Raw genomic sequence first — 11,842 nt, 5'->3', positions numbered from 1 at the left:
CATTATTTTTTTGTTTTTAACGCCTTTTTCATTCAATATCTTATTTTTTAGTAGGTCAGAACATTTTTTAAAAGAAAATAATATTGCAAAATAATAAAAACACTTATCTCACTGTGATAAAACATTACTCCGCTAGAGCGCGCTTTGCGTTATTGTGTTGGATTAAAATTATTATATAATCCGTATATTATGATAATTGTATTACATTTATTTAATTAATTTATTTATTTTGATAATATGTAATAATTTACAGAAAAAAAAATTAAAACTATCTCCCTCTGATAAAATATCCGTTCGCTAGAGCGCACTACGCGATCTTGTGTGGGATTCTATTTCTGTACATTGTACATTATTTTTAAAAATATATTATATTTTGGGTGTGATGTAGGTAACATTATAAAACATAACAAGCTCTCATATTTTCAGAACCTACATAATATAATCAATTTATGCGGCTTTGCTTACAGTTGGTGCTCACCGTGGTTGGCTTTCAATCAGTTAAGCGAGGTTCGATTCTCGGCTGTGGCATTTTTGAAGTGAAACCTTGTTGAGGTGGGGGAGCCGCTCACGAACGTTCTCTCTCTTCTCTTCTTTCCTCTCTCTCAGACACCAGCGAACTGCGCCACGCAAAGCATCAGCTGCTTGGTTAGTATACTGCGTCGTGAGTGTAATACGAGTGAAATACGTAATTGATTGTGGTTCATACGGTTTAACAAAAGAAGTTTCACTTCTGTCTTGCGTAGGCTTGACACACCCACATTTTTTAGAACTCGCCTTCGTGATTTCGGATTAGGAAGAAAGACATTAAACTTTCAGATTTTACGAGGAAATTATTTTAGATAAACCCGGAAAAGTTTTTGATGTCTTAATTTGATCAACTTCGATGAGGTGAAAACTTTTTTATGTGAATACTACACAAAAGGTCCAACTGCTTCCAGCTGCGTAACCTTACCTACTGTTTTTTCTACGTAAGAGTAACACAAAGTAAAAAATAAATTACAACAACAATACATAAGACAAATCATTGAAACTGTGTATTTTGTACCTACTTTACAATGGATTACGTCTATTTACTGTCAGTATCTCCTGTATAATACAGATATTCTCCTATGTACACTGCATCTTGTATCACTTTTACGTAAAAGCCTTTTTAGGCGTATATATATAAATAAAGAAGAAATTCTTTCCTTTCATACAACGCTTTAATATTAAGCTGACTCCCAATGATTTAGACCACGTTTGGCAGACGTGAACACTTACTTTATAAGATTATTTTCCGAAGATTTAATTCCTACCCTTTTTGGGTTAGGGACATTATAATGCACCTACTAGCAGAGCCTTAATTTATCAACATTAAATTATCTTTCCAGTTTAAAGAACAAGAATGGCATTATACTTGGTTTAAATTACTTTAATCTTTTCGACCCATCTCAAAAATGGTCCATTGTTTAGTGCCACATAAACTTCTTTGGGACAGTTAGCACGTTTTCTAATTTGGATTTTTTAAACGGTTTACGAATGAAAACCCGTTAAAAAGAATCAAGCTATTATTAATTTGATGATCTTCAGCATAATCTGTTGTAAATAATACTGATTGTTATATTTTATGTAGGTATCACAACGAATGTTGATGGGAATAAAGTACCTACTCACAGAGATGCATTGCTATTGTACAGCATGTTCCAAACATGTTATTCTGCTGCAGTAAATAAAATAAAAACCAGTGAAAGCGAAAAAAACCCATTTATAATATCAGTGCATTAGATAAAAATATCAACAGATTTATAACTGAAATTTCGATTACGCCGACGCTAATAATAAATCAATTGAATTTATGAGCTCATCGTACAAAAATAATTATTTCAATATTAATTGAACTCTATCCTCTCGGGAAAGATAACAAATTTCCACTGATTTTCAAAATTAATTATTTCCTGAATGTTATGAAACCTGTGGGTCCAATAAAAAAACTTTTTACGATTCCCAACAATAATTGATATTTCATTATTTCCACTGAATAGAAAATAACTGGAGGTGCGATCTATACCTAATTGAAATAAAACTGATCGGCAATTTTATAAAAAGACTTTTTGCATCCTAGGCCCCAACTGGGAGACAACTATAGGTATATATAGATGGAGTATGTATGAACTCCGCACCAAACAAACAAATAAATATGCTGTTACCAATGCAGAAAAAATCTTCAGGTACATCTTATTCCACTCCTTCTTGAAATCCAGAAGCCAATATGCGTTAATGAATGGATATAAATCTAAACAATTCCCAGCGTTATCAGGCATTCCCCAGGGGCCAAACCTTGGTCCACTGTTGTTCCTCAAACTTATAAACGGTCTGTATAAAATATAGCAGATGTCTTCTATTTGCGGATGACCTCAAACTTTTGATGGAAATAATCTCTTACCAAGACTGCTTACAAATTCAATCTGACCTTGATTCTGTTAAAAAAAAGCCAGTGTACAACATAGACAGGGCCAGCTCTGAACAAAGCAGTGCCTGGCGCTATTATAGACCTCAAGGGCGTTATGTTAGGTGTTAGATACTATCAGCTCCTTGGCTCCTTGGCTTTTTGGCGCTTTGGCAAGTCGGCTCTAATTGTGCCTGCACAGAACCGGCCGTGCCCATAGAAGCCCATAGTTTTTAAATACAGCATTAAGGGAAAAACATTTTACTGAATCAGTAGCATTAAAGACCTTCGTATCGTCTTTGATCCCAAACTAACGTTCTCGGACCACATGTCACGTATCACTCCAACTTGCTGCAGACTCCTCATCAGAACCCCTAAACAGTTTAATGACCCAGATGAAATGATAGCCAAGTTATAAGAAGTAATTTGGAGTATGCTAGTGGTGTATGGACTACGCACCAAACAAAATGCATAAATATGCTGGAACAAATCTAGAAAAAATCCTCGTGCGAACGCTTGGAACCTATCTGAGCATAATATATTTAGCCTCGAAACCTGGTACCCTGTTGTGTCAGTAGTTGTATCTGCCTTTACTTATGCAAATTTTGGATGCTGGGAACTCTTTAGAAACAGTAAAAGGTTCTTAATATAATTGCGTTTATTTACGTCACAATAACCTGTCTGGTCAACTACACTGTTCGTTACCCGAGGGTAGGTAAATCTCAAACGCTTGCACTGTCCGATAATATCTCTCACGAGTACCTGCTATACTAGCGTCATCTGGCTAGTCCCTGGCTTAAGCTTTATGTCTACCGCCATCTATCGATTAACTACTCAACCTAATTACCATACATCACAGTTGTATCAATCTTGTAATACTTAGTTTTTAATATAATTTATAACTCTATAGATAGCACATTCTTCTTTGAATGCTGTTGCTTATACGTACCTGAAAACTTCAGCCGTAGTTGCCACCACGACTTGTATAATATACCACATGGCAAAACAGATGTTCTAGCACAGCATAGCATGATACGAGAAATGGTGCTATGGAATGATATTTCGAAAGCAGTAGATATATTTTATCACTTTAAAAAACATTTAAAAAAATTGTATGCCAAATGATAAAATAAGAAATCTTGTAATAGATTAATCTGTCGTACAGTAAATAAAATAAATTAAGAGATGGCATGGTTATTCAAGCTATCTTCAGTAAGGGAAATTTGACCTCATAGACACTCCTACAAAACCCTCATATCGGTTTATATTTTCAGAAAAAACCGCACTGCAAGGGTTAACTAAGAAAAATATTGATTTAAAAGGATGTATTTTCGTTTTCCGAAAATATGGGTACTTAGTAAATATTATTGTTATTATTTTTATGAATAATTAGTATCTAAAGATAGCATCTATGCCGGTTCCTACCTAATTCAGCATCTGAATAAATATTCGTTAGTTTACGTACTGTGTTTTGGGGAATTTTGCTCGGAACGAATTTAATGAGTTTTATTAGCATAATAACACTGAAAAGATAAACAAATTGAAGTGTGCTGAGGACGTGTCCGGTATGCCCGAAATAATCTGAAATTTCCCTTAATTCTGCTGAAATTGATCAAACATGTTCAAATGAATCCTATAATTTCTATACCCGCTATATCCGATTTTTTGACTTGAGTTTTGTGAGTTGACTTGATTTTTTGATCTGAGTATGACATCTTGTTCACATTTTTGCGAGCAACAAGAGGAGCCTAAAATTGAGTTTCAAAACCCTCCTTATCGCGACCAAAAACCATGTTAAAACTGCGAGTGAGAAACCAAATCCGCTATATCATACAGAAAGTTACTATCAAAATCCGCTATATCGGATTCAACGAATCACAAGCAGCTATTTTTCCAAAATGCAATATGGCCGCCGCTCTGACGCCAGGCTCGTGTGTCAAAATGATCTACGCGTGAGTTTCTAAACCCGCCATGTCGGCTCAGTTGACTTTCAAAATCACGAAGTGAGTATCAAAATCCGCTATATCCATTTTATTTATCGAAATTACTTAATTATTGCTAGACATATATAGAAAAATAAATGCTTTTCGAAATTTTATTACTCCAATTCATTATATAAAAAATTGTAATGCATTTATTTATGTACGCTAGAGATGTGACAGTTTTTTGCGGTTTTCTCCAAATCAATGAAAGTTGATATAGCGGGTATAGAAATTACACGACTCAAATATCTAAATTCTTTCTTAAACAAATAAATAATAATTCTTTGTGGCGTCATTTTAATAAAAATAAAATATATAACTTTTTAAACGGGATTGCAACAATAACATTTGGCTGTCATCAGTTGTTTTGTTTTGCTCTATCTAAAATTAATTTTTTACCATTCTTTTTTGTTTTCTGGCAAAAAAAAAGTGTAGTGTGTTGTGCCTTGAGGTTTCTTCTCCCTCCTGATCTTCCAGGAGTCACTTTTCGCTGCTGATTTCCAGATATTTATAAACTTTTTTACTTCTGTCATTTTTCATACTATTATTGTAGTTGTTTACTGTTGTGAATAATGGAGGAAGATTTCCCTCCTGGACCCCCTACAAAGCCCCCAGATCCCTCTCCAGACCCCCCAGACGGGGAAAATGTAGAAATTTCTGACAGTGATTCTGTCATCTTGACTTCTACCAAAAAAAGGAAATTTACTCCTTCTTCCCCAATAAAACTTGACTCGCCTTCGACATCACTGTCCCCACCAGCACTTTCTCAACTTCCTCCAACAAACTTTTATTCTCCTCATTCCCGTGGCCCATTCATAGCATACGCCCAAAAAACTGAGCAAGGAAAAACCATCCACCCTCTTGAATTTGGCAAATTCCTATCAAATAGCAAGAATCTTTCAATCAAACCTGGAGGTGTAAAAGCCGAGGGTCGCTTCCGAATCTCCGTCGAATTCCTCTCAGGGCCAGCTGCCAACAGTTTCATCAAAAATATCTTCATTTCATCTAATTCAAAGTTCAAGGCATATATCCCTACTTTCAATGTCACTCGCATGGGCCTGGTCAGAGGTATCTCGACCGATCTGTCCATCGAAGAAATTCTGTCTTCACTTTCAACCCCCCAACACATTGGCAATCCCATAAAAGCCAGGAGGCTAAATTACAAGGACTCCTCTGAGGGTATAATTACCTGGAAGCCCTCCCAATCTGTTGTTATCACCTTTGAAGGTCAATCTCTTCCCTCCCATATATATTTATTCTTCAACTCATTACCAGTTGAAATGTATACATATCCCACCACTCAATGTTTCAATTGCTGCCGTTTTGGTCATACCAAAGCTGCATGCAGATCTCAACCCAGATGTTTTAAATGTGGAGAAAACCACGCAGCTGACCAATGTCCTTCTTCCTCCTCACCTAAATGTTTTAACTGCTCAGGCTCACATACAGCTATCAACACATCTTGCCCAGAACAATCTCGCCAAAAAAATATTAAAATTTCAATGGCCTCTCAGAACTTGTCTTTTCTGCAGGCTTCTAAATTATTCCCGCCTGTCAAAAAATCATTTGCTGAGGCTTTATCCAGCAACTCCTCATCCAACCCTCTTCCCTCCACTGCAACAACTTCTTCTCGTTCAACTAAATTCACATACAAAAACGCTATCTCTAAACCGGCTCCTGGATACGATCAGCAACAACACAACTCACTGCTCTTAAATCCCAATGGTTCACCTCTTTCAAATGCCACAAATGGGTGTGCAAATAATTATAATCCGTCCTCAATGAACTCTCTTAAACTTTCTGAAAAACTCTCCCAAGACAATTCTTCATTTATCCAAACTCTTATTATGCTTCTAATTGACCTTATTTCTTCTCAAAGTAATCTACCGTCCAACGCTGCTACTATTATTTCCACATTAAAATCATTTATTCAAAATGGCTCTTCAGGATGTCAGAATACTTCAGTGGAATAGCCGAAGTGCTATTTCTAACAAATCTGATCTCCTTAACCTATTAAATTCCAACTTTATTTCTTTGGCTGCTATCTCGGAGACTTGGTTTACTCCATCCACCCACTTTAATGTGGGAGGGTATTCCTGTCTCCGCGACGATCGCCCGGAAGGTTTGGGTGGCGGTGCTGCCCTTTTTATTAAAAAATCCATATCATTTTCCCCAATAAATAATATCAAACCCCCCAATGCTGACTTCCAAATGGTTGCAGCTAAAATAAAGGACACATCCTTTATTTCAGTCTATCTTCCCCCAACAGCCCACTTCAATAAACAAACTTGGTTGCAAATTGTAAGTCAACTAAGCCCTCCTTTCTTTATATTAGGCGATTTTAATGCCCATTCCCCCGTCTGGGGTTCTGCTTTCTCCGACCGAGATGGTCGAAGTGTGATGGATTTCCTAGATCAATCCAACCTTTTCCTTTTGAATGACGGATCTCCTACTAGGATCTCACGCCCCAGCACAAACCCCAGTGCAGTGGATCTCTCGATATGTTCTACTAGTCTGGCTTCTCTCTCCTCGTGGGTGGTGTCCCCCGACCCTTGCTCCAGTGATCATTTCCCGATCATCATTACTTATCAAACTTCTTTCCAATCGGACAAGTCTCATATTTCGACAAAGATTAAAACGAAACACACCAAATGGGATGAATTTAACTCTCATATGGACAAGTTCCTACTAAATTCACCCGCCACCGATATATTTTCCGTCAAAGATGATTATAATAACTTCAAATCAATGCTCATAACTGCAATAAATAAATCAAATCCTCCCCCTAAAACTAAATCTCTCAAAAAACTCCCTCCAACTCCCTGGTGGGATGAGGAATGTTCCAAAGTAGTAAGAATTCGGAAAGCTAAATCTCTTTCCTATCGTTACAATATGACTATGGAGAACTATCTTATATACAAAAACGCTGAATCCAATGCCAAAAGGGTATTGAGGTCAAAAAAAAGATCCGGATGGTACAACTTTTGCAGTTCAGTATCTCCGAACACTCCAATTTCGGAAGTTTGGTCTATGATCCGAAGATTTCGATCCTCCTTCAGTTCACCATCTCCTCGAGCGTTCCATTCTAAATGGATAGATGAATTCTTGGACAAAATTGCCCCCCCTTCTGTTCCTAACTTAGATGAAATAACGCCCATCTATAATACTCCCATGTCTAATCATTGGCTAGACTCTCCATTCACCTTAATTGAGCTAAAAAATTGTTTATCAACAGTCAAGGACTCATCTCCAGGCAGAGATGGTATACCTTACAGCATAATCAAAAATAGTAATGATAATGTTCTAAACCACTTCTTAAGCATCTTAAATAAAATCTTCCAGACTGGTATAATGCCTGATGACTGGAGTTCTCAAATAATCATCCCTATTTTAAAAACAAACAAATCTCCAAATTTTGGATCCAACTACAGGCCAATCGCTCTTTCATCCACCCTCAGTAAACTTTATGAAAAATTAATTAAAAACCGATTAGAATTTTTTGTCGAGAGTAAACAGCTTCTCTCTCCATCTCAATTTGGATTTAGGAAAAAAAAATCCACTCAGGATAACCTTGCCATCATCAGCACTGATATTAATTTATCAATTTCTAAACAGGAAGTTTGTCTTGCCGTCTTTATAGATATAGAAGGCGCCTTTGACAATGTTTCCATCCCAATCCTGAAAAAAAAACTTCTAGGCCTTGGCCTTCCCCCCATGTTTGTCCAATCTATTATTAATCTATTTCTAGATAGAAAAATTTTCATTGAACTTCCAGATATTTCTCCTCAAAGTAGGTCTATTTGGAAGGGTTTACCACAAGGCGATGTATTGTCCCCCTTACTGTATAATATATACACATATGATATGCATGTCACTATTCCCCCACAAATAAAAATTATCGAGTTCGCAGATGACATAGCTTTCTTCTTATCATCCAAAATCATCCCTCTTGCCGTCAAATATCTTAACGAAGCCATGAATGCCCTTTGCACATGGCTCACGTTACATGGTCTTGAACTTTCAATCCAAAAGACTCAGTGTGTCACCTTCTCAAACCGCCATAAAAACCCCCCCGTTCAAATTTTATTTAAAAATTCTCCAATCTCCAACGCTTCTGAAGTAAAATTTTTGGGAGTAACATTTGATAGGAAACTTAAATGGTCTTCCCATATTAATAATTTAGTTACTAAATGCGAAAAAAATTTAAATATCATCAGATCATTATCTGGCGTTTGGTGGGGAGCTCACCCTACTTGCATTAAGTTGCTTTACAATGCACTTATTCGAAGCCATCTCGACTATGCCTGCCCACTTTTTAGTACTGCCTCAAAAAATGTACTTAATAAATTAGACAAAATTCAATCTAAATCTTTGCGAATAATAACTGGAGCGATGCAATCGTCACCCATCAATTCCCTTCAAGTAGAATGTTCTGATCCTCCTCTTTATTTAAGGCGTCAACTATTTGCTGACAAATTTGTTCTTAAATGTTTAAATTCTAAATGTCATCAGGTTATCCCCAGCCTCTCGTTGTTCATTGACTCAAACCATTCATCTACAATCAGAGCTTCAACTAAACCTATTCCTGACATCTGTAAAAATTTTAAGTCTCTCTCAGAGCTCCACATCATCCAAAATGATCTACTTCCCTTATACAAACTAAAATATAGTCACGTCACCCTATCCCCGACAATATTAGAAGGGATCGGAATCTTTAAAAGTCATTCCAATCTCCCGGCCCGAACTGTCAATAATATGTTCAATGACATTATTTTATCTAAATGGCCCAACTTTTCTCTTTTATTTACTGATGGATCCAAATCTCCCGACTCTCCTAACTGTGGTATAGGTATTAACGTTTACCACAATAATTCTAATGATAGAATATTTCATTCAATTTCAAATCAATTTTCAATATTTTCAGCTGAGTGCATTGCAATAATAGAATCTCTCAAATATATAATCAAAAATAATTTTGAACATTCCCTCGTTCTCTCTGACTCTCTCAGTTCCCTCCAAAAACTTAAATCCAGTCCTCTTCTTCATCCTGATGATCATTTTGTATGCCTTATTCGAGAGATGATAGCATCCATTCAAAGCTCTGGTAAATCTGTAACTCTGATTTGGATTCCTGGACATGTTGGTATCATGGGTAATGATATTGCGGATGCCTTGGCAAAACAAGGAGCGTCCAACCCTGTTGTTACCCTCGTAAACCACATTCCCTTATCTGACATTTTTTCCATCATCAAAGAAAGATCCCGCAATGTTTGGTCAGAGTATTGGCACATTGCTAGTCAATCCAAGGGAGCCTGCTATGCCTCAATACAAAGGACTATACCATCAAAACCGTGGTTTCAGCAATTCCCTCATTTTTCCAAAAAAGAAATTTCTTCACTCATTCGAATGAGGATCGGTCATTGTTCCGTTCCTTCCCATCTTTTTAAAATTCACGTCCTTGACTCCCCAGATTGTACATTCTGTGGTCTAGAAGTGGGAACTTTAGATCACATATTTTTTGGTTGTCCCTCTCTAAACAAATATCCTCTCTTCTATCAAGCCTTAAATAAAATTGCCTCCCCTCCATTCAACATTTCATCTCTTTTAAGTCTGAACTCGACTCCAATTTTCATTATAATTTAGAAATTTGCCTATTTAAATAAAATTAATATTTAAATTCACCTTTCAATACACCTTTCTCAATAATTTTAAATGATGGCCAAGAACACCCTTGAAGGGTGAAAGCCAGAAATAATAGAAAAAAAAAAAAAAAACTTTTTAAACGCTACTATTTAATCAAAAAGGGTCGACATGTTTCAAAATCAATGGTTTCTTCGTAGGTGATATGTTTATAGTAACAAAGAAACCATTGGTTTTGAAACATGTCGATTGTTCTTGATTAAATAATGGTATTAACGTAGTTATTTATTTTATTTGAATAATTTATTTGGTCCGTCTGACCAGTGGCGGTTCTTCACAGGGGGACGATGAGTTTTTTTTTTTTTATGTGACACCTCACAAGAGTGTCCCTGCCTGTGCAGTGTACAGACAGGGGAACTATGTCACCACCCGGTTGGGCGGCGTTGTGAGGCGGAATAAGGTAGGGGCTGTAGGAAGGGATTTGTTAATGCGGGCCTTGAAGAGGCTCGGATTATAGGAGGGAGGAAAAACAAATGCCGGTAGCTCGTTCAACATACGAGCCGACTTACACAAAAACGAGTCGTAAAAACGGCCCGTTCTCATGAAGCCAACGTCAACCGTGAACGGGTGTTCAGTTCGTGTCCGTCGAGTTTTGCGCACATGCACCGGTGCATCAGGAATCAATGCTGCTAGCTCCTTGGAGCAGGCTCCATTGAAATACCTGTAAAACAGACACAGCATGCCTACATTGCGTCTATGCATTAGAGAAGGCAATCGGTCTGTTAACAACGGATTGTCAATCAGACGGATCGCTCTCCTTTCCGGCCTGGCTTCTATGGATCCCCGATACTTGAGCTGGTCTGATATAGTAACTCCAAGCATTTCAATGGAGTCTTTATTGGGGAGAGTGCTCCCATCAAATTGCACCAGACAGTCATTGATCTCCCTCTTTGCCGAAATCAGACACGCTTGGGTTTTTGAGACGTTGAAACTGACCAAGTTGGCCTTACCCCAGGCACGAACCATCTCGAGGTGGATTATCCGCACCAGAAACCTATTAAAGAGAAAAATATTTGAATCTTAGATTCGATGATAATCTTGAAAAATATGGCATTATTTTTATTATTCTATATTTTAAATATGTACATGGTTTTCCAATAAGAGTTGTTATTTTGATATTTAATCGTAAAAGATCAATGGTTTCGTTGCTTGTGTGGCACGTAGCGCCGTCTTGTTGAAAGTAAACGTTGTCCAGATCAATACCATCCAATTCCGGCCATAAAAAATCATTAATCATCTCTCGATAGCGCAATCCATTCACCGTAACTGTTGCTCCAGCCTCATTTTCAAAAAAGTAAGATCCAATGACTCCGCCGGACCATAAACCGCACCAAACAGTCACACGTTGAAGATAGAGAGGCTTTTCAACAATAACTCTTGGGTTTTCCGAGCCCCAGATGCGACAACTTTGCTTGTTGACGAAGCCACCGAGGTGGAAATGGGCCTCATCACTCAAGATGATTTGCATTTGATTCACTAAAGTGAATTTTAATGCGTTGTTGAAGCATGTATCGTTCCATTTTTATTAATGGCGTAGTTTTTACTTGTCAAATTGTCAAAAAATGACAGCTTCAAAAGTAACATCTACCGAAATAGCGGGCTTTCAAAATAACACCTCTTATTGGAAAACCTGTATATTTATAATCAGAAAAAACACTACTTATTCAATGTATTTATAATAACTTTGTAATATCCATACTACTAAATTTTATTTGTTTAAAATAAATAACATATT

Source organism: Hesperophylax consimilis, chromosome 28 (genome assembly GCF_061612785.1).
Source record: "Hesperophylax consimilis isolate HC1 chromosome 28, BYU_Hcon_1.0, whole genome shotgun sequence".
NCBI lineage: Eukaryota > Metazoa > Arthropoda > Insecta > Trichoptera > Limnephilidae > Hesperophylax > Hesperophylax consimilis.
The sequence above is the reverse complement of the archived record's forward strand: the minus strand, read 5'-3'. Positions refer to the sequence as shown.